We start from the raw sequence: 25,160 nt of genomic DNA, 5'->3' as shown, positions 1-25,160 counted from the left end.
TCCCTGTTTACTGTTTTTTTTTTGTTTTTTTTTTTCATTGATTTATGGGAATGAAGCTGAGTTAAATAGCTGGACCTTGATTCCAAAGCAGAGCACTGATTGGCTAGCTCTCCTAACTCTCCAACACAGGACTCTTGCATTTGATACTGCCTCCTCCACTCATGCCTTTTTTCCTTATCCCCTTTGCTCAACCTAAGCTCTGAGATGTTTTTGCTTACCTGTATTAACTTAGATCGGTAATGTCAGTATCTTTCCTTTTGTTTTGGGTTTATTTTCCCTCCACCAAATGCTCTGTATTCTTCTGTCAATGAATTGAAGCCATCTGAAAGCAGATTGGTGAGTGAAACTGGAAGGTGAGGCTACCTTGGAAGCAACTCTTTCTTTCTTTCTTTCTTTCTTTCTTTCTTTCTTTCTTTCTTTCTTTCTTTCTTTCTTTCTTCTTTCTTCTTTCTTTCCTTTTTTTTAATTGAAGAGGTCTTGCCATCTGTTTGAAGCCAATAACAGAAGGAGTTACTGTTACCTGATAATTGCAAATATCTTTCTATATCCTTATACTTTAGAAATTATTTTGAGGTATGAAGTATACAAAAGATGCATACATCCAAAGTCTACAGCTTGATAATCTTTGCGTGTATACTCACATATGTGCTCCCATGTAACCACAGCTCAGATAAAGATGGAGAGCATTTTTTTTTTTTTTGTAATTCAGAAGGCTTCCTCATGCCCCTTCTCAAATGCTATTCCCTTTAAGAATAATGATTATTTTAATTTCTATCTTCATAAATCTATTTTGCCTTTTGTTGAATTTGCATATTAATTTTAATCATACAAGTTTTATTCTTTCAAGTCTGACTTCATTCCTACAGAATTATTTTATAAAATTTATCAATATTCTTGTTATATTACTATTTTGTCCTTTCCTGTTGCTGTGAGATATTCCTTTGACTATGAACATTGGGTTTTCAGATTTTTTTGCTATAATGAATAGAGCTGCTATGAACATTTTTTTTTTTATGAACATTCTTATACATGTATTTTGTGAAACATTTCTGTTGGGTATAGACCCACAGAAGTAGAATTTTGGGCCATAAAATACACATACATCTAGATTATTTATATATTACCAGACACTTTCTTAAATTGCTCCAATTATAGTTTCCCAACAATGTAGAAGAGTTCTAGTTGTGCCATAAAACTAACACTGTAGGTATTATCAGTCTTTTAAATTTTGCCCATTCTGGTGGCTGTGTAGTGATTTAACTGCGGTTTTAATTTGCATCCATCTGATGATATGTCCATATAATTTAGGTTTGTCTCTTGCAAATACCTAAATTATTTCATTCCAATATAACACATTTTATTTACTACTTTCATCCACTTACATTTATTGTGATTATTGAAATATATAGATATTTCTACTGTCTTATTTTATTCCTTGCAGGCAAATGGTAACCCCTCCCCCCCCAAAAAAAAGTTAAGGTAGCCATATTAATATTTGTACAGTGAAGAATTAATTTATCTAAAGAGAAGACTGGCTTTTGTTCTGGCTCCTGGGATGTAGCTTCCAAACCTTTGGAGTTTCTCAAGTAATTAGAATGTCTTCGATATACTCATGGGCCCTCTAGACCACATGTGATAGTTTATGCTAATGAGGTGACTTAGGAAAGAGCTAATTATGCTGGAAAGGCCAATCATGAGACTTAAAGATGGAAGCTCTGAGCTAAATGATATCAGCCTGACCTCAAGAGGGAAGGAGTAGCTGGAGATTGAATCACAATTGCCTACAAAGTTAAACACTAATAAAAACTCGGGACACTGAAACTCAGTGAGCTTCCCTTATTGGTAGTACTCTGAGTATTGTCATACTTTGATGATGAAAGGTGGACGGACACCTCATGTTTGGAAATCTCTTCGATTTTGCCCTATGCATCTTTTAACTTATATCCTATTGCTATAATAAAATGTAATTTTATTTTACTTATTTATTTTTATTTTATTTTATTTTATTTTATTTTATTTTATTTTATTTTATTTTATTTTTAGAGAGGGAGAGGGAAGAGGGAGAGAGAATCTTAAGCAGGCTCCATACCCAGGGTGGAGCCAGATTTTTGGCTCAATCTTACAATGCTGGGATCATGACTTGATAAGAGTCAGACATGACTGACTTACTCACCCAGGTGCCTGAAAACTGTAACTTTAACTATAGCACATTCAAAGAGTCCTGTGAGTCTGATGAGAAATGGAACTTGAGGGTGATATGAGAATACTCAAACCAGTCAGGTGGCCAGAGTGAAAGTAGCCCTCAGGACTCCTGAATTTATGGCTAGTGTCTGAAGTAAGGGCAAAGCTGTCTTGTGGGAAGGCTGTGCCTTTAACCTGTGAACTTTGGCTACTTCAGGTAGTATCAAATCATACACTTTCTTAAAGTATAAACAGTATAGTAAAAATGGCCTAAAATATAGGAAACAAAAACTGCCAAAATAAGATAAGTTTTTAAGTCATTATTATATTGGGAAATATTAATGTACCTCTACTAACTGATGGATCAGAGAAAAAAAATTGCGATATAGAAAATATGAACAACTATTAACTATTTTGATTCATCTATCTATTTAGCATCCAATAACTAGAAAATGCACATTTTCAAGCATACAAGAAACCATAAAAATGGACCATGAAGAAAGTCTCAACAAATTTCAAAGACAATGGTATTATAACATGAAAAACAGACTGTGCCCTTTATTCTGTAGAATGTACATTTTTATCTGAGTTCCTTTCTCAAGTAGGAGGCATGTGGTACACTAAATGAAACTGCTTGAGGCAATGGCATCTCCTTCTAATACAGGTAATTGTGGGAGCTGTGAAGAGTCAGGAAGCTGTTGAAGTTTGGCTCATGTGGCCTGTCAGCTTAATACTGGGAGTTCATCATCAGTGTGCACATGTATGTGCGTGTGTGATTGTGTGTCTGTGCATGTGACTTGCTGTCCAAAGTGTTCTTACTCTCAGCTCCAATGCCTCAGTTTGTCTATATCTTTTCCTTGACTCTCTATCTCTTAACCTTCTTGTGAGGCTGCTGGCATAGCTGTGTCAGTAATTAATCATGGAAAGTCTCATCAATGATGCTGAACAGAATAATGAATCTCAATATGCACAAATGTATAATATTAACATATAGCTTGAGGGTATTGTTCTTTAATTGTCTTTCTTTAACAGAGGTATAATTTGTTTCAAGACTGCTTCAACCGGTCTTAGAGTGATTCAAAAAATTTAATTGCAGGATGAAATCCATTTGAAGATTGAAAAATGAAAAATGATTCTAGGACCATGACAAAAATCTTGAGAACCTCACTTTTATTTAAAAAAAAAAAAAAAAAAAAAAAAAAAAAAAAGGCCTCCGACTAGGATTTGCTGTTGTTTTTTTAACCTATAAATTCTATATAATACTTCATACCAGTATTTCTAAAAATGTAACCTATATACGTGTTACCCAACAATCTTGTTAAAATGCAGATTATCTTTAAGTGGGTCTGGGGGAAGCTTCAGATTTTGCACTTCTTACAAGCTCCTACCTGTACCTGGGACTGCTGGCTTGCAGACCACACTTTGTGTATTAAAGCTCTATACTAGAGTGAACTGTGCTCTCCTATTCAATTTATGCAGTGTTAGGCTCCCTTAGGTGTTTAACCCTGAATCATTTAAAAATATTTTGGTAACTAAATTTCTTTTGAGGAAATCTGAGACAAATGAATATTTAAACTTGGTGCGTCAATAAATAATGCTTATGGAACATAAATATTTGCTTTTAGGTCTTCTACATATGAGAAGACCATCTTCTCAATGAATATATTCACATACTTCTGTAGAACGAAAGAGCCATTTGTCTTAACTTGATTTTGCAGTGCCTACCAGTAGATGGCAGTACGTATTCAATATTTTGGGAAAAGCATTAAAAAGAGTAGCCCTAACATCCAGGAAGTCTTTCTTTTAGTGCTCCCCAAACCCCAAGACAGAATCCAGAACTCTTATTTGCAAAATCATCTTTATTTGATATTGGTTCTAAATATTTGCCTTTATTCCACGTGAATGTTAACAAATATTTTCTTTTCAGGGCATCAGAAAACCACACCTATCAGGTCAGATGAGAAAAATAAAGTTAGGAATCTCGTCTGTAGAGATTTATTTCACATTTGTGTATTGAGTGTATAGGGGGGAGTAATTCTCTTTTAAAGCAGGTATCAAATAAAAAAGAACAAATCTGGAAGTAAGTAAGAAGAGATTCTTGGAAACACTATTATAATAAGAAAAAAAAAAAGAAAAGGTCTGTTTTAATAGAGGCACAGAGACCATTGCAATTGACCTAAGATCTATAAGCATTCCGAGATGAGACAGAAAGTGTTGCTCTTTCACAGGGAGGAGTAAACAAGGTTGAAAAGAAACAAATGTGGGGAAGTGGGGTGAAGGGGTGGGATTGGAGAGTAGATCAGAGTGTTTTACCTCGAGGCTCCTATTTTCAGGCAGAACTGTTGAGCTTTATGCTGGCTCCCGGAAGGGAAAGCCAAAGTTCAGGTGCTGAGGGGAAGGAGGGAAGTTTAACCTTATTTTGATTTATAAACATTCTGTTCCGATTGATCAGTGAAGACAAGCAATTCAGCTAATCATTAATACACCAAAAAAAAAAAAAAAGAAAGAAATTTGGAGGGTTTTTTGTCTGGCTCTGTCAAGGAGAGCATCTATGAGTCTTTACCTAACTCATATGGAGGACGTTGTTTGTGTTCACTAAAGCCCAGAAAGCAAGATAATGGGTTTCAGGTTTTTTTCAGTTGCTTTTTTGTTATTACTGTTTTGTTTTGTTTTGTTTTGTTTTTGTAATTGCTCTTTTCAAGGACCACTAAGTTTTGGTGAAGTTCACCATTGTCATAGATAAAAATCTTATAAAAGACTGGAAAAAATGGGCAAAGGATTTATGTTGATAGTAATTTAGTCTATAAATATTTATTGGGAATTCAAGCAAGGGTAGGTGTGGGCTCTTGTCATGAAAGAGCCACAAGCTATAATTTTAAAAAGCTCCCCATGGACCTTGAAGGGCATTTGATAATTATCCAGGCAATTTGGAAAAATGGTATGATATATTTCCTAAATAATCTAGGTTAATAAAGGTTTGTTGGATAAATGAATGAATTCTACATTAAACATATCATTACATATTTACATATTTGGTCTAGATTAAATAAGACTTGACCTAAGAGTTAATTTTCCCAAATATTTCACCGTTCCTTAGAAAATCTTCTCAGGCATTGTCACTAATGTGTAAATGTCTTTCAGGGTGCACATACTTTAAAGTTTATATACTCTAATTATTCTCTCTCTAGAGGCACTATGATGATTTATACCTTTTTCTTTTCCCTTTTTAAGAAAAAAAAATATTTATTTATTTTAGAGAGAGATGGTGGGGAGAGAGGAGAGAGGAGAATTTCAAGCTGACTCTGGGCTGAGTGCAGAGCCCCATGTAGAGCTCGATCTCACAACTCTGAGGTCATAATTTGAGCCAAAACCAAGAGTCGGTTGCTTACCTGAGTCACCCAGGCACCCCTGATTTATACATTTTTCACTTAAAAACCCAAGGCTTATGTACATAAACTGAAATAACGACAGAATATTTAAAGTCCTGTCCCTAATATCAGAATATTGAAAAGAACCTTCCCTGCCATCTACTTATGAAGGAGTAGAATGGAGAGAAGAATGGAGGTCTGGGAATTGTCATTTATATCTAGACACTTGGTATATGTTTCTTCATAACAAACACTGAGCAATTTTGTAGGATAACTGGGTTCTGGTAAAGTTCTATAACAAAATTCTTAAATACTTAAGTTAGTGTCCCAAGCTCATCTAACTATGGGAAAACAAACAAACAAACCCCACAAGGGTGGCCGAGGGAGCTTTGAGTAAATTCATTTAATCAAAATTTGTTATTGAATAATTGCTCTGCTCCTGGAATAGGGCTATGTGCTAGGAAGTGGAAAGCTGAACAAAAAGCGGTCCCTGCCCTTGAATATTTGCCACCTAAAGGAACCAAGTGATGAAAGTACCATAATGGCATTTTGAGTACAGGATGAGCAACAGAGAGGAGTGGTCAGTTCTACAGAGGAGGGAAGTGGCTGTCTAGAAAGACTGTGGCAGAGATGACTAGCTGTTCTCCAAAATATTGAATCCCTACTTTCATAGCATGAAGTTGGTCCTGGGAGAGGAGTCTTCAGGCAACAACTGTTTTTTTCCATCCTTTTTGTGCCCAGATGAGGCCATGTGTTCTCACCAATAAGTTTGCCCTTATTAACAGTGAACAGAAGTAATGTGTGCCACTTCTGGACTGGGTTTCTCCACTTTTCTTGCTTTTACTGACTAGAAGCAGGGAACTCTATGGCCCCACTGGGTAATGAAGTCACTAGATGGATGAAACCTAGGTCCCTGAATTATAGTGTGGAAAAAAGGCACCTGCCAATAGGAATATTGTTATATAGGTAAAAAATAATATAATATTATTTTAAGCCATCGAAACTTGGAGATATACTTGCTTTTGCAGTTACTATGACCCTAATGACTCCTGAATTGTGTCATGACAAGTTGATTTAAATGGGCCAAAAAATTTTAAATCACAATGAATCTTATATATCTCTCCATGTTTTTAAATTTTACATAGCAAGACATATATATATATACCGACAAGAGACCCAGGGACACATAGCTAAATAGTGATGAACTTAGGTCTAGAATCCTAGGCTTTCCCATTATAATGTCCTTCAGTGTGTGTGTGTGTGTGTGTGTGTGTGTGAGAGAGAGAGAGAGAGAGAGATAACTTTTTTATATAACACTTACAAAAATCACTCAATTTAACTGTTTAAAATGGATTTCAAGCCTATTTATCTGTATTGAATGCTCGGAAAACAAGTGGTACTAGTCATGTTTTTTCCTATAATCACCTTATTATAGTTGAAGACAGCTATTTTTCATTCATATCTTGATTTCAAGCTAAGATGTGTAATTCCTTGAATTACTTCACATTTATCTTATCTGAATCCTCTTAAAATATATCCCGTGTCTCCTGTGTCTTTTCTGAAAGGAGGAGGTCCCAGAACCTGCTTAGTATAGAGAATATTAGGCTAGAAATAAAAGTTATACTCAAACCTCTGAGGAATACCTTTTACCTGTGAGTCTCTGTAATAGTCTTAACCAATTTGCATTTCCAGAAACACGGTAGAATGGCACATCATGATCTCCTTGTTGATGGTAGGGACTGTAGGACTAGTTTTATTCACTGGCTTGTAAGTGAAGCAACATGTGTTACTTCCAGGCCATAGCTATTATTTTCCCAGAACACTTTTTTCCTCTAGCCTGGAGATAAGCAATGTTCAAGACTGTGGCTATTCCATCACCCATCGTCTTTAAATGAAGATGTGGATTCCCTCCCACCCCAGCTTTTGTTGTTTTAGGTCTTTTGATTTTGAGGTTATTACTGCAGCATAACCTAACCTATCCTGACTGAAATGACACCAACATTATCAGTGTGACCTTAAAAAATGCATTAAATCTCTTAGATTTCAAGCCTATAACTGGGAAATTAACTATTATTGGAGACTAAATTAGATAATGATTGTGAAAAATAATAGACTATGAGTCAGAAAGTCTGAGTTTTGCTATTTACTCTGTCATTAATGTGTATAATTTGAGGAATTTATCTCTTGTCTCATTTAATCACAAAATGTGTATTAAGCTTCTACTGTGACCAATGGCTAGAAGACAAAAATGGATTAAACATAGTTTAGTAGTTCTTGCCCTCATAAGAGCTCACAGGATGCATAGAACAGACAGATGTAAAATATATAGAAATATGTTAAGAGCTATAGTAGAAATAAGTGCAGGTTATTATTAGAAGCCTAGAGTAGACTATTAGCTAAATCTACAGGGGAGTAAAGAAAACCATCACAGAGAAGACATTTCAAGTTGAACCTTTTTATTTAAAAAGGTGGCATTTTTAGCAGGAGAATTGACATTTGAAAAAATATGAAAATATTTTACATAAAAGGACAATCCTTTTTATTCCTTCTCTAACGTTGACATGCTCAACTCCTATTCTCTTTTCTTTTCTTTTCTGGACAGGAGCATGCAGTGATGCTTCCAATGTTTGTCAAGGTATCATAATGGCCCACTTTTTAAAAATCCAAGAAGCCTTTGGGCATTATCTGGGACTTAGACAAAGAAGGTAAAAAGAAGGTAAATTTGCTCTTTATTAAAATATTCGGCTCTACATACATTGTAGCCAGAGACTATATTGCAGGCTTTTTATATTACATGTAGAAAAAATTCTGCCTTCATTTCTAATGTTCTTATAAAAGGCATCTGTGTGCATATGTATGCATGCTATCTCTTTAATTATTCTAGTTATCAACACTGCAAGAAGCCGGTTACATATATAAGACGTTTTGTAGTGATTTTTGTGTAGAATTAAGGGGTGAGCCCATAAATACTATCCTCATATCATTTTTCAATGCAGCTAGTACTGCAGTGGCAACACTATATAAGGGTTCAGGGTGTCCTGGAGTATCAGGTGGTACCTAGACATAGAATGAATGATGACCAGAGTTAGAGCTGGGAACCGTAGGGAAGCCCTTATCTCATGAAGCAGCAACAATCAATGGCATGACTCAGGATTAGGGCAAGGCCTTCTCACTGTCTCCAAATATACTAGAGGAAAATAGGCTAATGTTCTGTTTATGATATGAAACTGCCTGTCATATTTGGGTAAAAACTAATATTTCTTTTTTAAAAAAAGATTTATCTATTTATTTCTCAGAGAAAGAGAGAGAGAGAGAGAGAAAGAATGAACACCCCAAGCAGGACCACACCCAGCACAGAGCCAGACATGGGGCTCGAGCTCATAAGCCAGACATCACAACCTGAACTGAAACCAATAATTGAACACTTAACCAATTGCTCTACCCAGGTGTCCCAGAAACTAATATTTCTGTGTGGCTATAGCACAGGATGGTAGACCAAAAACCTATATATAAAGCAGGAAAGGGAGCTGAAACATAAGAAAGGATGACACCGAAGAAAGCTAATGGGTTTGATGTTAATCCCACATGGTGGTGGGATGCTACTGAGAATTTTAAGTAAGGGAAATCATAATAAGATTTGCGTTTTGTAAAACTCCAGCAAATGTGTTGAAAATGGATCAAAATCAAGAGTACATGAGGGCCTAATGCAGATATAAACAAATTTTTTCTGTTGTAGCATCGGGAGTAGTATGTGTCTGCAGAGTTTGCACAGAAATATTTGTAGCATGAAAGAGTGAAGACAATGATGAGGACCTGAACTATGTCACTGGCTATGAGTTAGTGAGATGCTTAAGATGCAAAAATAAATGGCACTTGGATCACTGATTGGATATAGGATGAAAAGAAGAGGAATTGTAATATGACCTGGATTTCTGGTTTAGATGAATTCTGATGCCTTTAACTAAAAAGAGAAATCGTAGGGAAAATAATTTTGCCTAATTAGAGCTTAACTTCACCTAATTGGAGCTTCACTTCCTTATTTTTTAAATAAGGGAGATAAATAGGAAGTCTCTGAGTTGTCAAGTATCTCCAACAGTTTATGATTTGATGATTCTAAAACAACTGGTAAAAGAAAATAAACTGCTATGAAGGACGATATTATTGATGGAAATACTGGCTTCCAACAATGCAGTATCATAACAGGGGCCCAGTTAGTGCTGAATAAAGAAAGATGATTATTTGCAGGCCCTTGCTTGACCTTTTCTTTTTTAATACAGTCTAGTGTCTTACCCAGTGTTTGTTTGTTTTCAGAGAGCATTATACAGCTTATACTTCTGCTTAGCTTTTGAGCTACTGTGAGCTCAGTCCATTTTGTCTTCTTTTCTTTATCCTGTAATGTCTTTCCTCATACTCTTTTTTTTTAAATCATTCAGTGCACACTTGTGTTTTGATCCTAATTTTTTTCCCATCTACTTTTTGTTAACTTTAAATTCTTTGCCTATTCTTAAGATGTTAGCGATTCTACATGACTTGGCGTCATCTGGAAATACAGTAGTTTTATTTTTAAATATGGCTTTGAAAACATTTATAAAGGTACAATATTCACCACTTCTGCAGTAACAATAAACAGAAACTAAAATAATAATGATAAAAAAATTTCCATTTACGGTAACCACTAATGTAAAACACGTAGACTAACTTAAATAAGAAATGCATGTGATATTTTACTGAGAGGCATGAAAAAATTCTTGAATAAATGAAGCAATGTACCATATTTCTAGAGGATAAGTCTGAGTATTGTCAAAATGCCAGCTTGTCTAACCTTATATTGTAGGTTTAATGTAATTAAAATCAAGCTCCAACTAGAATTTATCCTGACAAAATTATCTAAAAATTCCTGTAGAACAATGCTCAAAAATAAAAAAGACAAAAGAAAAACATGAAACTTCTATTACAGTCATTAAAAAATATGTAATTTAAAAATATGTAACTAAACAAGAACATAAGGTGTCTTCCTTCGGGATCTCTAGAGGTGAGCATTCATGTACAAATGACCTATGAAGGGAATGTCTCTGGAGAAACCTGTAAGGAGAAGGGAAACGGGATAGAGAAAGGAGAGAAATAATGCAAGGATGTAGTTTAGATTATGTACTTTAGTGGGACAGTATTGCCTGACTCTAAGATGCAAAGTATTTCCTTTCAAAATGAGTTAATGGAATATGGCAGGAGGAGTTCTGTAATGGCTTCCAAGACCTCCACCAACTGATATACATTTCCTATATAATTCTCTCCCCTTGAGTGTGGGTGGTACCTGATACTATGACGGGGCGAGTACTCTCTTGTTATAAAGATTCTGCTTGTTTTGAAGAAGTAAAGATCAGTTTTGTGGCAGCTTAACCAGGACCTGACAGTGGCCCCCAGTTACTGAGAGTAGCCCGCAGCCAACAACCATCAAGAGATGGAGGTCTCAGTCCAGAAATTTCAGGAAACTGAATTCTTCCAACAACCTGGAAGAGGATTGCAAATTACAGATGAGAACACAGCTCCAGAGGATACTTTGCTGCTAGCCTGGTAAGACCCTAAGCTGAGGACCCATCCAACCATACTCAGACCTCTGACAAATGGAAACTGTGAAATAACAAATTTGTGTTGTTTTAACCCACTAAACTTATGCAGCAAGAGGAAATTAATATGTGATGTAAACTTAGGTATAACATCCTCCTTTAAGAAAGAGAACTATTAACTCAGAGTAGACTGGCTACTCGTACTAGTCCTCTCTATATCTGCAGTTTCAGATAGCAGAGGCTGCTAATGAATTTGTACCCAGAGAATATTTCATTCTTTAAATATTTTCCTTTCCAGAGTCTCCTCTCTCAGGGCTGGGAGTATATGGAAGTAGCCAACTAAATTTCAAGAACTATGGATATATGCTTTCTCTCTGTTTTTCATTTTATCTTCAAATACGCATGGAGAGAGAGGTCCTAGGTTCCCAGGTATTAGATGAGGAAACATTTGCAGAGATATTTAGTAATTTTGGAGAAGACAATGTAGGTAACAAGGGGCCCATGTCCCAGGGCCCTGCTGACTTTTATTGTCTCCTGTCTGTGTGTAATGTCACTTTTACCTTCCCTAGGCCTCCTCCTTAAATTCCTCAGCTGTCAGTAGAGCTTTATTTTTAACAAATATCTGTGTGTGACAGGTAAACTGGCAACCCAGTTTGCCCATGATAATTTTATACGTTTTGAGAATAGAGTTAAAAATAGCATGTTTATTAACATATAGGGGAAAACTGCATATAATTATGCAGCTTGAAATGTCTAAGAATATTTTTCAGGGTAGAAACTATACTGTGTGTCACACTGTTAGTTGGTTCAAAAAGTGCTTCCAAGTGTTAAGGGAAAGCCTGATATAAAAGTACTGAGCACAATGCAGAGTGAGCTCCCAGCCAACATCTGCATTCCCAGTTGCCTTGGGATCTTGTACTCTGCAAGTTGTCTTAGACAGTACTCTGTGAGCTTACATGTTTTCTGAGGATTAATTTTTTTAAAAATAGAAATAATGCCTAAAAATCATTGGTAACATCTCAGGGAGGCTCAGAGCCATAGAAGCAATTGGAGTCAAGATGAAAGATATCAGCCAGAATGAAAAGGACTAAGGGATCACAGACATTGGCTGAATTCTCTCCTTAGAGAAGGCTTCATCCAGAACAATACCCACACTGCTGCCAAGATTAATGAAATTGCTAAATCTGGAATATGACAAAGACTTTGAATGCCATTTAATGAAGAAGGTGGAGAAAAATAGATCTATTGGATATAGACAAATGCTATCTAATGCTTGATTAGGCATTGTCAGTAACTTTTTTTTTTATTTTATGAATGCATGATTTTAGATACCTGCTTTTTGCTATAAATTAGTTAGGTTTCATATTGATGTTGTATGAAAAACAGACATGCTGACTTTTTTTTTTCTACTTACTAGAACAACCATTGCTTTCCCTTTATTATGATACATTTTATTTTGTGCTAGAATTATTCATCACTTCTTGGGAATTTGTATAAATGATGAAACTCAGTTTTTACTCCAAGACTTCCTGTAAAGGAACTTGGGGTGTTACATAAGCCAGCTTCACCCAACTAAGTCACTTACCTGCATTATTACTGACCATAACCATTGCCTTTTCAAACTCCTTCCAGACCTGTCATCTCTCCCTGGGATCAGATTCTTACAGAATTTTTGGAGAGCCCAAGAAGATAATAATGGACTGGAGACCAAAGGATGTAGGACCTACCATGTGGGAAGCACCTGAAATAGTGAAGTCCGTGGTTAGTGGCAATATTTAGAACTAAACACATACATGAATAAGTAAAGAACATATGGCAATTAAAAGTCCTGACTAGGAATTAGATGGCCTGGATTTTAATCCTGATTTTGCAACCCATTAGCAAGCTAAACTCTACAACAAAGAAACCATAAAATAGAGTGACTTAAACACGGTAAAATTGTTTTCCCTTTTTACTTAATGGGTTACACAGATCAGTAGTTCAGGAATGACAAGATGGCTCTACCATTTTTAATATGCAACTTCCTAGATTGCTCATGTTATTGCCATTTTCAGGTTAACAGAAAGGGAGAAGGACAAAAAACCGGGCAAGAGACTTTGTGTTTAAAATAATCACAAGTCAGACACACCATATCCACTTACATCCCATTAGCTAAGACCTAGTTATATAGTGTACTTCTCCCACATTGTGTACCTCAAAGTGCCATCGATGGTAGTGGGTTTTACATGGATGCATCCTGGAATCATGCAGAGTAGTGGCCCTGGAAGGTCTGCTTCTACTGCAAGAGAAGTATAGTAGCAGAATTTTGCCATCCATAACCTTTCCCCCTAATGTTACTCAAATGAATATGCTTCATTATATACCCAAAGGGGTATAAGTAAGGTTACTCATGAGCTAACCTCAATGTAGGTAGAGTATCCTCTATTATGTGCTTGGGCCTACTGTACCTACAGGAAACTCTTAAAAGCAGAGCTCTTTCTCTGGTGGTAGTGGGAAAAATCAGAGACTCAAAACATATTCAATTTGCCATTGTTCACTTGAGTATGAAAGCCTATGTTTTAAGCAAACAGGGACCTCAACTTTAAAAATAGCAAGGAGCTGGATTCTGTCAATAATTTGACTGAGATTAGAAGCAGATTTCATCCTTGAAATCTCCAGATAAGAGCTCAGTCCAGCCACCACCTTGATTTTGGCCTGTGTGGCCCCAGGCTGATAATTCAGTGGGATCCTCTGGCACTTCTTGTCTACAGAACTGTGAGATATTAAGGGGTGTTATTTTAAGCTGGCAAATTTTGATAATTTGTTACGGCAGCAATAGAAAACTAATTCAGGAAGTTTCAAAATATAGTCTCTAGCTATGAAGCGAAAACGTACTGCTAAAAGGAAGGAGAAGAGAATGTGTATTGGGAATAATCAGTGAACTCTACAATAGCCACTGTTTGCGAGATTGTGTCCTCAGGTTACTTATCTGTGGAGGTTTGACCTAACCAGAGGATTTATGGTTCCTTTGCTGTGATACAATATTATAGCTACATTAAGGATATAGTAAAGTCTATCTTTCTATGTCAGCTGCCCCAGGTAGAGTATCAGAGCAGTCATCTCACATTCTGTTTGTCCATCAAGAAGCCTGCTCACTCTGGCCAATTGGATTCCCCTCCTCCTTTTGTTTCGACACTCTACAAATCTGCTTCAGTGGAAAGGAATAAAGAAAACTGAGCAAAGATAAAAGTAACAGCATTGACATCAACTATAATAACCAATAGGATGCCTTTCCTGAGCTGAGAGAGTTGGCTAAATTTTTTGTGGACTTAAGGGTGCTACATTTCCAAAAATGAAGGTAGAATTTAGGGTGATTTTCTAAATATGGAAGTGATTCAAATAAGCACAGTCTCCATTGCTGGTTGTTAGCACCTATGGAAACACCACTAGGTATAATAGTGGAAGAAGAGAGCAAAGCTTGAAGGAGAAGCGGGAGAGAAAGGAGAAAGAGAAAAGGCTATTTTAGGCTTTTAACCAATTATTCTTTCACAAATATAAGGGAAAACAAATATATTTTACGTGCATACAGAAGAGTAGAATTGCAGCTTCCAAGAGGAAATAAATGGAATTTATATCAACTTCATTCTTTCTTTCCACTCCTCCTTCAAACCTTGACTACCATGTCCATCACTATTGGATTTGCACACACATGCACACACACACACACACAAGGAGATTAAAATAAGAATGTCCGAGTATAGCTAATGGTACCCATACAACCATTGTTTTCATTTTCAGTACAGAATTCAATAAATTACACAAGATGCTCAACACTTTCGTATAACATAGGCTTTGTGATAATCTTACCAACTGTAGGCTAATGTTAGTGCTCTGAGCACATTTAAGGTAGGTGAGGCTAAGCTATGATGGTCAGTAGGTTAGGTGCCTTGGGTGCATTTTTGAGGTAGGATACTTTCAACTTATGATGGTTTATCCAAATGTAACCCCATTTTAAGTCAAGGAAGATCTATGTAGTAAATGTCCCATGAGAGCTGATCTAGGCTAATATTTGACTTCCAGGCATGCAAGTCATTGTTTATTTTCAGACTCGGGTTAAGTCTGCTCTCAAAGGCTGCAAGCTGAGGTATAATGGATTTCCAACATATGGTAACAAATGATTAAGTGATTGTGTCTAAGGTTACAACCTTCCCTACCACTAGCTTTTGATTTAACTTTCATTCCATTTAAGACCTTGTAAGATCTTAATTTCCTCCAATAAAAGTTTACTTAAGAAATAAAACTCATTAAATTCTGAGATGACTCATAAAAATTCAGGTCTACCTTTCCTTTCCATTTCCTTCTGAAATGCTAACTAAATTTCAAGTAATGCTATAAAGTAAAATTAAGCTTTTTTATTTCAAATATCTTGGTAGTTGACAGGTTTGGAGTTTGTTTGTTTTTTTCTCCTCCAGAATCTAATGAAGCAGAAATTTCTTTAAAAAACATGGCCCTTGATAGTTTTAAGTTGAACTCATCATTTAAGAATTATGAAGTCTCAGGTTTAGGAGAGCTTAACATTTTATTATTTTTACAATCATTAAAAAAAAATCACAAGTTACTTAGTTACAAGGTGGCAGAGCTAGAAAAGGTTTTAAAAATTCACTCTCCAAGATTTTATTAGAATTGAGACTGGATATTTTCAGTAGAACCACTAAAGTCACCCACTGTGGGTTGAAAGGTGTGCCCCCAAAAGATGTGGAAGTCCTAACTCCCAGTGCCTGTGACTGTGGCCTTATTGGGAAATAGGGTATTTGGAGATGATTACGTTAAGATGAGGTCTAGTGTGGGTGCTATCAAATGGCTATGTCCTTATAAAAAGGGGAAATTTGGGTCTAGCAACAGGCATACATACAAGGAAGACACAGGGAGAATGCTGTCTGTAAACAAAGAAATGCCTGAAACTACCAGAAACAGGTATGGAACAAATTTACCCTCACAGCCCTCAGGAGAAACCAACATTGCTCATACCTTGATTTTGGCCTTCTACCCTCCAGAACCACGCGAGAATAAATGTCTATTGTTTAAGCCACCCAATTTATGGCACTTTGTTATAGCAGCCCTCAGAAACTACTGGAAAGCCCAAGTTAAAAACACCTATTTAACATGGGTGAAAGACACCTATGTTAAGTAACAGGGAATCCAACTTACCTCAATGAGTATTTTCCTCTGTTTAGTAAAAGTAGACATAAAAGGTAGAGAGAATTAAGAGGTCCTAAACTATAAACGTTTAAGATTTAAAAAAAAATGCTTAAAATAAGATGTCCATTGTCCCTAAGTTAATTCAGCAGTGTATACTGTTGATTTTACTTTTCTGAAACTGTGAAACTGATTCTAAAAAATTTGTATGGAAAAGAAGTAATCAAGCAATCATAGCCAGGGGAAACTCTGATAAAGAAGAGCCATGCAACAAATCACCACAAACAGAAAGGGTTAAAACACCACAAATTTACTACCTCACGAGTTTCTATAGGTCAGAAGGCAGCCAAAGGCATAACTGGGTTCTCAGTTCAGGGTGTCACAGGTTGAAGTCAAGGTGTTGACTTGGCTGCATTATCATCTGGAGCTTGGAGTCCTCTTCCCAGCTCCTTCAGGTTGTGCAGTTACGGCGCTGAGGCCTCCATTTTCTTACTGGGTGTGGGCTAGGGGTTGCTCTGAACAACAGAAGATTGCCCACCTTTGTCATGTTCCTCCCTTGATCTTCAAAACCAGCCTTCAAGAATGTTTTCTTGCTTTGAATAACTTTTTTCAGGAAGAGCCCAGTCCCTTTTAAGGACTAATTAGATCAGGTCCATCTAGGGTAATCTCCTTTTTTATTTTTAAGATTTTATTTATTTATTTGAGGGAGAGAGAGAAAGAGAGAGAGAGAGAGAGAGAGAGAACACAAGCAAGGAGGAGAGGAAGAAGCAGGCTCTCTGCTGAGCGATATGGGGCTTGATCCCAAGATCCCAGAATCATGACCTAAGCTGAAGGCAGCCACTTCCAGGGGGGCTCCTCTTTCTTAAGGTCACCATGCCAGGTAAGTAACCTTATCATGGGAGTGATACTCCATCATCTTCACAGGTCCCTCCCACAATCAAAGGCTGGGGGGTTTATACCAGAGTGGGGGTCACGGATCATCGTCTTAGAATTGTACCTACTATAAAGCACAGAGTTATTAATGGCCACGCAGTTTAGGGCAGTGGAAATGCAGCCACACAATGAAATACTATGACGGTATAACATGTATAAAGACCTTCTGATATAGAAAGGCACATTATTAAATTAGAAAAAACTTGTTAGAAGCCAAACAGTGTAGGGCTATGTTTATCTTTGTGTAAGAACTGAAAGTAATAAAGGTTTAAGGTCAGAAGCCCAGCCAGGAACTCATTGTTTAGTCATTGGGACAATGATCAAAGCACAGTTCCTGTTCTAAAGCAGCAGACAGTGTGGTAGGGATCAAAAACCAGATCCAAAACTGAATATTATTCAAATAAGAGAAATAGAATGGAAAAAGAAGCGAATTATTTTGTGGGTTTTAAAGAAGGAAGTGATTTCACCAAGTGCCTGCAAAGCCGAGTATTTTTAGTTGGCAATACCCGCCTGTCTGCCAGATAGGGCAGTTTAGATCATTGTCTATTGATCTGTGTAATTCAGACTTTCACATTTAAAAAACTAGAAGAAGTATTACATTCCTCAAATCTCATTAGGTATCATTGGATCATTGATTTCCACATATTGATTCGAAGGCAATATACAGTTTCCATGATTTAAAAAAATAATTTCTTATAAAGCATTAGCCTGTGCGAGTCAGAAAATTGAATATGAATTTCCTTCATTTTTGTTAAGATTGCAACACAAAGAAAGGTTGTTGGTAAAATATAAACTTGATGTGCTTATCAGATAATTAGACTATGCAAACTCTCCTTTTCTACTTTGGACTATCATTACCATTACCTGCATTTCTTCTTTAGTTATTTATATATATATTTTAATAAATTTGGTCTTTATTTTGAGGTATGAAATGATGATGATAATAAATGGAGATTTACATTTATTTTTTTAAGTGTATTTACTTGGAAAGAGAAAAGACAGAACTTGTGTGAGTCTCTCGTATGAAAAAAAAGTCCTTAAGATCCAAATGTCTAAGAAATAAAGCTCTACATCCTCTCTTGTTAATGAGAATTATTTATATTTTACATAGACTCTCCAAACATCTTATCCATACCCTTACAAACATCTTAGTGTTCCTATTTGGCCAGTTCACACTTTCCCACAAAAACCCCGTCACAATTAAATTATTGTCTGTTTAGTGCCTGCTTCAGGGGAGCTAAACTTTGCTGGGAAAAAAAAAAAAGACAAACATTTTACCTTTTTAAAAAAACTAATTTATTTTTGACATACAGAAAGCTGTACATAATGTCTACAACTTGAGGAGTTTGGAGATAAGTATACACCCCTGAAACCATCCCTACTACCATCCATGCCATAAATTTGTCCTTTATCTCCAAAAGTTTCTTCCTATTTTTAGTGTTATTATTACTATGGGATAAGGACTTTTTATTTTTTTTTATTTATTTTTTATTTTTTTAAATTTTATTTATTTATGATAGTCACATAGAGAGAGAGAGAGAGAGAGAGAGGCAGAGACATAGGCAGAGGGAGAAGCAGGCTCCATGCACCGGGAGCCTGACGTGGGATTCGATCCGGGGTCTCCAGGATCGCGCCCTGGGCCAAAGGCAGGCGCCAAACCGCTGCACCACCCAGGGATCCCAAGGGATAAGGACTTTTTAACACAAGATCTACTCTCAGCATATTTTTAAGTATGCATACAATATTGTTAACTATGGGCACTATGCTATACAGTAGGTCTTTCGCTCACTCTCTACAGACACACACACACTCAGAGACACACTATGTTTTCTTTATTGATTCATCCATAGATGGACATTTAGATTGCTTCAATATCTTGGCTATTGTGAATAATGCTGTAGAGAACATGGGAGTGCAAATATGTCTTGGAGATCCTGATTTAAATTTCTTTGGATATATATACCCTGAAGTAGGACTGTTGGATTGTGCGGCAGTTCCATTTTTAATATTTTGAGGAACCTGCATACCATTTTCCATGGTGACTGCACCAATTGACATTCTCACAATGGCCTTCAAGGATTCCTTTTCTCCACATCCTTGCCAACATTTGTTAGTTTGCTGTTTTTGTTTTGTTTTTTTCAGCCATCCTGACCTGTGTGAGGTGATACCTTATTGTAATTTTGGTTTGCATTTCCCTGAGATTAGGGATGTTGAACACCTTTTTATATCTATCTGTTGACTATTTGTATCTCTACCTTGCAGAAACATACATTCCTTTGCCCATTTTTAATTGAGTTATTTAGTTTTTTTCTTTACTATTGCTTTATGGGAGTGTCTCATATGCTTCAGATATATATTTTTTTAATATTTACTTATTTATTTTAGAGAGAGAGTGTGTGTGTGCAAGTGGGGGGTAGGGGCAAGAGCAGAGCGAGAGGGAAAGTGGACTCCCAAAAACAAAAAAAAAAAACAAAAAAAAAAACAAAAACAAACAAACAAAAAAAAACAAAAAAAAAAGAAAGTGGACTCCCTGGTTAGCGTGGAGCCGAGCTCCGGGCTTCAGGATCCTGAAATCACCACCTGAGCCAAAGCCGAGAGTATGAGGCTTAACCCATGAGCCACCCAGGCACCTCAACATAAGCTTTGGATATTAGCCCTTTATTGAATATATAGTTTAGAAACATTTATGCCATTTTATTAGTTGCATTTTTTATTTTGTTGGTTGCTTCCTCTGCTGTGCAGAAACTTTTTAGTTTGACATTATCCCACTTGTTTATTTTTGCTTTATTTCCTGTGCTTTTAGTAGCACATTCAAAAAATCATTGCAACTTTACTGAATTCACTCATTAGTTGTTTGTTGGGGAAGTCTTTAGGGTTTTGACATATAAGATGAAGTTTTCTGCAGAGACACCTTTACTTCTTCCTTTCTTATCTGAATGCCTTTTATTTCCTTTTCTTCCCTCAGCGCTCTGGGTAGGACTTCCAGGGTTATGCTGAATAGAACTGGCAAGACTGGGCATCCTGGTCTTATTCTAGATCTTAGAGAAAAAGCTTTCATTTACTCAATATTAGCTGTGGGTTTTTCATATATGGTCTTTATTGTTTTGACGTAAGTTCCTTCTATACTTAACTGGTTAAGAGTTTTTATCATGAAAAAGTGTGAATTTCAAGTGCTTTTTGTACACTAACTGTGATGATCATGTGCTTTTTATCCTTCATTCTGTTAATGTGGTGTAGCACATGGATTGATTTATGTGTGTGGAACCATTCTTGCATCCCAGGGATAAATTCCACTTGGTCATGATGTATGATCCTTTTAATGTGCTGCTGAATTTGGTTTGCTAGTATTTTGTTAAACTTTTGCATCTATGCTCGTCTGGGTTATTGACTTATAGTTTTCTTGTGCTGTCTTTGTCTACCTTTGGTATCAGGATAATGCTGGCCTCAAAAACTGAGTTTCCTCTTCTACTTTTTAAGAAGAGTTTGAGAAGAATTGGTATTTGTTAGGATTTACCTGTGACATCATTTGATTCTGCTTTTGGCGGGGAGGTTTTTTGATTACTGATTCGATCTCCTTATTATTGGTCTGTTCAGGCTCTCTATTTCTTCTTGATACAGTCTTGGTAGGTTGTATGTTTTGGGGAATTTATCTCTTTCTTCTAGATTTTCTAATTTATTGGCATATAATTGTTCCTAACAGTCCCTTATGATCTTTTTCATTTTTGTGGCATCGAATGTAACATTTCATCTTAAATTCATGTTTACAAAAAAACAAATAGACCCCAAATATGGCTTGGTAGCCCTAATGCATTCTCTTTTTGTCTCTTTGCATGACCATTTTATAGCTTTAGTTGTTTCCTCAAACATCCCACACCCTTCCTCCAGTCGTAAGAAATGATTCTGCCTATGGAGTGCCTACGTGGCTCAGTGGGTTAAACATCTGGCTTCAGCTCCTGTCATGATCTCAAGGTCCTGGAATCAAGCTGTGTGTTGGGTTCCCTCTCGCGGGGAAACTGCTTCTCCCTCCTCCCTGCTTTTGCTCTCTTGCTATCTCTCTTTCTCTCAAACAAACAAATAAATAAATAACCTCTTTTTTAAAAAAAGAGGTTATTTTTTAATTGTTTAAATAAATAACATCTTTAAAAAATGATTTTATTTTTATTTATTTGTTTATTTATTTATTTATTTATTTATTTATTTATTTATTTATTCATGACAGACACACACACACACACAGAGAGAGAGAGGCAGAGACACAGGCAGAGGGAGAAGCAGGCTCCATGCAGGGAGCGCAAAGTGGGACTCGATCCCGGGTCTCCAGGATCATGCCCTGAGCCAAAGGCAGACACCCGACTGCTGAGCCACCCAGGCGTCCCAATAACATCTTTAAAATAAAAAATAGTTCTACTTCATACTTCATAAAAAACATAATAAAAAAACAATCAGAAAGGAACTCCTTATTCTCTATGTCTTACCACCTTATCTGTGTCTGCTTCATACCCTTTCCTTCCCTTCTATACCAATGTGTGAGGTGTCCCTGCTGTAACCTAAGACTACTGCTTTCACATGTGCTCTGGATAGTCTCTTCTTTTCAGGAATTCAAGTCTTTAAGTTAATTCCTTTCTCCTGTATTATCAGTGCTTGTCGTTAACTGCAGCATTACCATTGGCATTCAAACATGCCTTAACTTCACCAGTCTTAAAACAATCCTTGTTTGAGGTCATGCCCCATTTCAACTATATCTTCATCTTGTTGCTCCCTTTTCTACAACAAAATTTCAAAAGTCATCCATTTAGATACTCTGTCTTTCTCCACTTTCATCTTTCACTGAATTTATGTTAATTGGATTTCCATGACTACTATTCTACTAAAAACTGTTTATCATATTGTCTCTAATAACCAAAATTTTGCCAAAGTTAGTGGCCCTCCTTTCTTACTTTATTTTACTAGATTTCAATAACGTTTGATATAGATGAATCCTTCCTCTTGAAACATTTTTCTCTTTTGACTTCTATGGTACTAAATTTTGTTGCTTTTCTTTTTCCCTAAGTAATTACTAGCACTTCTCTTTTGTTGTCTTCAACACCTTTGCACAACTTTTAAACATTGGTGTGGCATATATTTTGTTTGTGGAAGCTTGCTTGGTTGCTTTTTTTTTTTTTTTTTAATCTCTACTCTTAGATGATTTCATCCAGTTTTATGGCTTTAAATTCATCCTCTTTGTTAGTGAATCCTGAGTCTGTTATTTTCACCTCCATTTCTTCTCTGAAATCTAGGCTCATGGACCAACTCTCTGTACCTTATTCATTTGGATATTTAATAAAGTATCCCACTTATTAAGTGCTCAAAGTAAAGGTCTTGATCTTCTATCCCAATTTATTTGTTCCCAGTATTTCCCATCTGAGTGAATGTCATTACCATTTAGTATCTCAACCCCAAAACATAAGAGTCAATCTTTGTTCCTTTCTTTCCTTCACTTCTGATGAATATCTTAAAGTTCTATAGATTCTTCATTAAAAATGTCCTAAAATCGTCCACTCTTTTCTGTCTCCAATACTACTATTTTGTCTCGTGTTGACAACTGAAATGGCTTCTTAACTGATTTCAGTGTTTCCATTCTGTTCCCCTCCTCCCAACCTGTGCTTCTGCTAAACCAATCTCTATATAGTATGCACAAAACCTTTGCAATCACATTCTATCTCTCATCTCCTTAAAAATCTCCAGTGACACACAATTACTCTTATAATAAAATCTACACTCTTAGTTTATAAAGCCCTACATGATCCAATCCCTGCTAACTCTCTGATCTTATCTCATTTTATGCTCCTCTCTACTTACTCTCCAGGACCTTGGGCTAGCTATTTTCTCTGTCTGTAATGCTTTTTCTAAATATTTGGATGGTTGGCTTCTCCTTAATACTCAGTCTTAGTTTAAATATCTCCTCAGAAAAATGTTTTCTGATTATTCAATTTGAAATAACTGCATATCACATCACAATCCTATTTTCATCATAGAGCACTTGTCTCTTCTTCATTTTGCCCTGTTTATTTGTTTATTTTCTGTGTCTCCAGGGGCATGTAAACTCCATAAAAAGATGAATCATATCTATTTATCACAGTGTTTAGAAAAGAACTTGGAAAATGATATACTCAATAAATGCTCATTGGCTAAATAAATAAATGACTAGATAAATTATTATCACTTATATGTATTTTAGAAAAAAGATTGAGAGCTTCTTGAAATAGATAGAAGGATAGTTTGGATTGATTAAAAGATAACATTATGCTTTTTAAATGAAATTCATTACTTTTAGGTACCTAATTTAGGTTAAAAAAAAATCTCATAAAAAGCCCACTAAAGAAACAGCTTTAAAGAGCAGAAGACAATGAATTGCAATTATACTATTGATTTACTTTTATGCAGATAAATGCTTCTAATGAGCTTTAAGTAATTCTTTTAAATTAGATAAATATTTCCCCAATGCAATTCTTTTTCATACTCTTCTTTGGCTTTGAAACTTGATTTTTTTTTTTTATCCTTGAAATTTATGAGGTAAATTTTACCCTAGTCTATGACTGAATAATTATACATTTTAAATTAGTAGAGTCTGAAATAATATGACTCATGCAGTGAAATTGAAATTTTAAAATACTGAGTATATAAAAGCTGTTCTCTGAGTGTCTTAGCTTATTTTTCAACGTGTTTCTGTTAAGATTTTCAATGTATTAATATTAGAATGATAAAAATAGATTTTTAAAATGTGAACACCGTTGATCTTGAAAGACAGCAAATCTTTAAGATCAGGTCATGAATATCTACCACTATATTTTGTTACCAGCCTGGCATTCTTGTAGCTCATAATCTGATGGTGACACTGACTTTCTGGTCTTTCGAAAAGATTAATTAAAATCCCCTTAGAGTGTCTTCCTTTCTGATTTCCTTCTGCAAATATGTACCGATCATCAATTATGTGCTAGGCACTAGGTTTGGTACTATATATCAATGATGAACTATACAGAGAGCTTGAGCTTAAAGAACATATACTGTAGTTGAGATAGGAGACTGGTATGATGAAAGGCATAAAAGACCTAAATAAAAGTGCTGTGTAAATAGGGGCTTCTAATTCTGAGGGAGAGGGAAGGCACTGAGGTCAACTTAGAAGAAATGACACCAATTTGGAGACTTTAAGGCTGTCAAATAAATGTGTGCCAGGTAATATGGGAAAGGAAGAATCTTTTTGACAAGTAGTTCAAAGTTCAAAGGCTTAGAAGTCAGAGTGGGAGTAATAGAACATAGAGGATTGGGAAACTCAAGGCAATTTATCATGGCTACAGTTTAAGATATGAGTGGGGTGCTGGCAAAAGATGGGTTGGCAGATATGAGCAGAGGTCAAATCATCAAGAACTTAAGATTTGGCTGATTATAGATTCAGTAAAATCCAGGACTATGTGGATGGAACTAGAGGGTGTTATGTTAAGTGAAATAAGTCAGTCAGAGAAAGACAAAAACCATATGATTTCACTCATGGAATTTAAGAGACAAAACAGATGAACATAGGGGAAGGGAAGGAGAAATAAGATGAAAGAGAGAGGGAGGCAAATCATAAGACTCTTAACACTAGGGAATAAACAGGGTTGCTGGAGGGGAGGGAGCTGGACGGATGGGGTAACTGGGTGACGGGCATTAAGGATTGCTCTTGATATAATGAGCACTGGGTGTTGTATGCACCTGAAGAATCACTTAATTGTACCTCTGAAACTAATAATACAGTATATATTAATTGAATTGAACTTAAATTAAAAAAAAAAACTAGGGACTAAGGTTTCAATCCATCTCTTGGCTGTGATTTTTTATTTTTATTTTTTGCAACTTATGTAAGAGCTGATTCATTTTCATCACTCTGTAATGTTAATAATACAGTAGAGGCTTTCTTAAAAAA

At 36.0% G+C, this 25,160-nt stretch overlaps 1 long non-coding RNA gene across 1 annotated transcript in view; it reads left to right on the top strand.

Annotated features, from left to right (window-relative positions):
• The window catches only part of LOC140637517 (uncharacterized), a 69,383-nt gene that overhangs the window by 14,864 nt on the left and 29,359 nt on the right, over positions 1-25,160 (top strand). The window contains exons 4-6 of the long non-coding RNA XR_012034611.1: positions 8,152-8,265; positions 10,942-11,120; positions 12,746-12,874. This is a non-coding gene — a long non-coding RNA (uncharacterized lncRNA). The remainder of the gene's footprint in view (positions 1-8,151; positions 8,266-10,941; positions 11,121-12,745; positions 12,875-25,160) is intronic.

Source organism: Canis lupus, chromosome 8, assembly GCF_048164855.1.
Source record: "Canis lupus baileyi chromosome 8, mCanLup2.hap1, whole genome shotgun sequence".
Classification (NCBI taxonomy): domain Eukaryota; kingdom Metazoa; phylum Chordata; class Mammalia; order Carnivora; family Canidae; genus Canis; species Canis lupus.
This window is presented reverse-complemented; position numbering and strand designations above follow the sequence as displayed.